This window comes from Oryctolagus cuniculus, chromosome 18, assembly GCF_051225735.1.
Source record: "Oryctolagus cuniculus isolate XC-2025 breed Fujian yellow rabbit chromosome 18, ASM5122573v1, whole genome shotgun sequence".
Classification (NCBI taxonomy): domain Eukaryota; kingdom Metazoa; phylum Chordata; class Mammalia; order Lagomorpha; family Leporidae; genus Oryctolagus; species Oryctolagus cuniculus.
The window spans coordinates 33,221,799-33,225,701 of NC_142884.1; the positions used below are offsets into that span (position 1 = coordinate 33,221,799).

A 3,903-nucleotide genomic window follows, 5' to 3' on the forward strand; every position below is an offset into this window, starting at 1 on the left:
ATGATTTGAGACTACCAGCTCCTCTCCTTCAGTTCTTTACACAGAACCTAATATGGTTGAATGTAGTCATCTCATTATATTATGGAACACCAGAAGTTCTTTCTGCCTCTTTGATTTTTGATACCTATTATCCAATCCCCCTCTATCCCTAGCTGCTTCCCTTCTCAGCCTCTAGTAATCACAGTTCTGTGTTCAGATCCATTATTTTCTTTCACTTCCACATGCGACAAGGACCAGGTGACATTTGTGTTCCTGCTTCTGGCTTATTTCAATTAATTTAATAATATTTTGTTCTTTTTTTGTATCTAAAAGAGGTTGCCCTGTCCATTGTTTTTCACTGATGGACAGCTAGATTGGTTTCACATCCTGGCTGCAGTGAACTGTGTTATAGTGGCTGTGTTATGGGAAAATTGCTGTATCTTTGATATGCTCTCCTCCTTTCCTTCTAATAAAATTTCCTTATTCTATATAGCCAAGAGCAAGATAACTCTCACATGGTAGGTCAATTTTTATCTTAGTTTAATTTTTGTTATTTATTTGAAAGAGTTACAATAGAGGTAGAGACACAGAGAGGTCCTCCATTAGCTGGTTCGCTCTACAGATGACTACAAAGGCCAGAGTTATGCCATTCTGAAACCTGGAGACAGGAGCTTCCTCTGGGTCTCCCTCATGGGTGCATGGGCCCAAGGACTTGGGCCATCTTCTACTGCTATCCCAGGAGATAGCAGAGAGCTGGATTGGAAGAAGAGCAGCTGGAACTAGAACTGGCACCCAAATGGGATGCTGGCCCTTCAGGCCAGGGCTTTAACTCACTGCACAACAGCGCCAGCCCCAATTTTTATCCTTTTTAAGGAATGACCATACTGTTCTGCATAACATCTGTACTAACTTGTGTTTTCACCTACCATATATGGTGGTTTTCTTTTCCCATGTGCTCTCTAGCATTTGTTATTTTTTATCAGTTTGGCATAAAAATGATATAGTATTGTTCATGTTTTTGTGTATTTTGAAATCAGTTAATTTGTTTATTAAATCTTTATTATTTGAAAGGTGGATTTAGAGAGAGAGGGAAAGACATAGATAGCTTTCATCTGCTGGCTCACACCCCAGAGAGTTTCAACAGTTGAGCCTGGGGCATGCTGGAGTCAGGAGCTTCATCCAAGTCTCCCACATGAGTGGCAAGGACCTGAGTCCTTCGTCCATCTTCTGCTGGTTTCCCAGGTGTTTAGCAGTGAGCTAAATTGGAAGTGGAGATTCCTAAACTCAAAGTGGAACTCAGATGTTATGCTGGCCTCACAGATTGCAGCTTTCCCCACTTGGCCACAATGCCAGCCCCTCTATCAATTTAATTCCTCAAAAATAGCTCAGTAATGTTGGCATCTATCTCATTTTGTTTTTTCTCTGTTATTATTCAACTTATTGATGTCTTATTTTTGTTCACATTATTCCTCTCAATTGCTCTACCTGAGGTGAGTAGGGCTGCTGTGTTGCTTAAATGAAGTGTATGCTTTAGATTACTCATTTAATGAGTGCATGTCATTCACATAGCACTTCACTGAAGTTCTACTATGTCCCAAATCCTCTTCTAGGCACAGAATTTAGACCACTTTTCTCTTAGGCCCAGATCTTGCCTTTAACATACTACTTGGAATTTAGTAGCTCATGAAATCTGCAGACTGCATAAATGAATGAATATTTTGAGGGCTGTGCTTTTGTGGAGGAACTTCATAGGAGACCGAAGGAATAAAATAAATCAAAAGTATCCACAGTATATAGAATGTATACTATTTTACAAGTCACAGAGAAGAAGAAGAAGAAGGAAAGTAGTAAGACTAGAAAGTTTGTGGCAAGACTAACAGGCGCTGGTCAAGAACTTAATAAGCACATTAGGAAAGCAGTAAGGTTTCTTTTTTTTTTTTTGAGGAAAAGTTTTTATTTCTAGTGATGAAATTGGCTACAGAACATTATGAAAGTTTAAAAATACAAAGAGAAATTGTCTATAATTAATAGATTCAAAATTTGACAATCAGTGAATATCATTATTAGTCATTACCAACAACAGTTATTGATTTGAAAGGCAGAGTGACAGGAAGAGGGAACCACTGCTTCACTCCCCAGACACTTGCAATAGCCAAAGCTTGACCAAGCCAAAACCAGGAACTGGGAATTCATTCTGGATGTCCCATTTGGGTGCAGGGACCCAAGCACTTCTGCCATCCTCCGTCTCCTCCCAGGGTGCACACTAGCAGAAACTTGCCTCAAAGCAGAGAAGCTACCACTCAAGCCAGGCATTTGTATATGGGATGTGGGTGTGTGGTGGTGATAGCAAGCCCTCATGGATAAAAAAAAAAAAAAAAAAAACAAAAAAAAACAAAGTTATTTCTATGCCAAGGAAATTACTCTGTAGTCTTTCTCTTATAAACTACGTATTGCTGAACCTAGATAATTTTTCCTTTATTTAACAATGACATGAAAATGTCAGTTGAGTTGGCTTTCCTGAAGACCTTGTTTCTTGAATATTAGTGGCTAGCTGAGATAAATTCTTTTCATCTCTTTCTCGCTTCGGCAGCACATGTGCTCGCTTCGGCAGCACATATACTAAAATTGGAATGATACAGAGAAGATTAGCATGCCCCTGCGCAGTAAGGTTTCTTTACCTCCCTGTAGACTCTGCTCTCCAGAGGTGAACAGGGTCCTCTAAACCCACTTGCTGCACACACAAACACCTGAGTGTTGTATTCTCCCACAGGTGTTGGAGACTGATATGGTGTTCTGATTTATATTTACATAATGGCTAGTGACATCGGGCATATTCACATGTTTTGACCATGTACATTTCTTCTGAGAAATGTCTATTCAGATCCTTGCCTGTTTCTTCACTGTATTTTTTGGAGTTTTTCCAATTCATGTAAATGTTCTGGAAATCTGTAAACATTCAGAGTTTTAATTTTTCCTGCCATCTGTTCATTGTATCTACACTCTGATGTTTACTTTGTTGTGAAGAAGTATCTTAGTTGGATATACTCAAATGTCTCTGTTTTTATTTTTGTGACTATTGCTATTGGAATCTTACCCAAAAGCTATTGTGTGTTGACAATATTTAGAGTTTCCCTATGTTTACTTGGGTTTGGGTCTTATGATTACATTTTAATTCACTGTGAGTTCACTTTCACATAGTGTAAGAGATGTTGGAGTCTCTTTTCAGGCTTCTACATATGGATAATCAAGTTCCTCTGCACCACTTGTGAAAGAGATTCTTCTTTCTCCAGTTCATTTTAGTTCCTTTGTTAAATATGAGTTGCTGGTAGAAATTTGGGTTTATTTCTATGCTACCAAGTCTTTTCCATTGAACTATGTGTCTGTTATTATATCAGTGCTAACACTTCTTCTTTTTTTTTTTTGCAGTATATTTATTTGAAAGGCAGAGTTACAGAGAGGTAGAGGCAGAGAGAGAGAGAGGTTTTCCATCCACTGGTTTACTCCCCAAATGGTCACAATGGCCGGAGCTCTGTTGATCTGAATCCAAGTGTCAGGAGCTTCTTCCAGGTCTCTATGCAGGTGCAGGGGCCCAAAGACTTTGGCCATTTTCTACTTTTTTCTCAGGCTATACCAGAGAGGGGTATAAGAAGTGGAGCAGCTGGGAAACATACTGGCACCCATATGAGATGCCGGCACTGCAGACGGTGACTTTACCTGCTTTGTCATAGTGCTGACCCCTGTAATATGTCTTAAAATATGGTGTGATGTCTCCAGCTTTTTTTTGCTTTATAATATTGCTTTAGATGTTAAGCATCTCTCATGTTTCTATGTGAATTTTAGCATCATTTTTTCTAGCTCTGAGAACATCGTTGGTATGTTGATTGGGATTACATTGAATTTGCAAATTGCTTTTGGTAGTATGGA

At 39.0% G+C, this 3,903-nt stretch overlaps 1 pseudogene; it reads left to right on the forward strand.

Moving 5' to 3' along the window:
- Nucleotides 1-2,574: 2,574 nt before the first annotated feature.
- LOC149120917 (U6 spliceosomal RNA) lies at nucleotides 2,575-2,642 on the forward strand (annotated as a pseudogene).
- The last annotated feature ends 1,261 nt before the right edge of the window (nucleotides 2,643-3,903 follow it).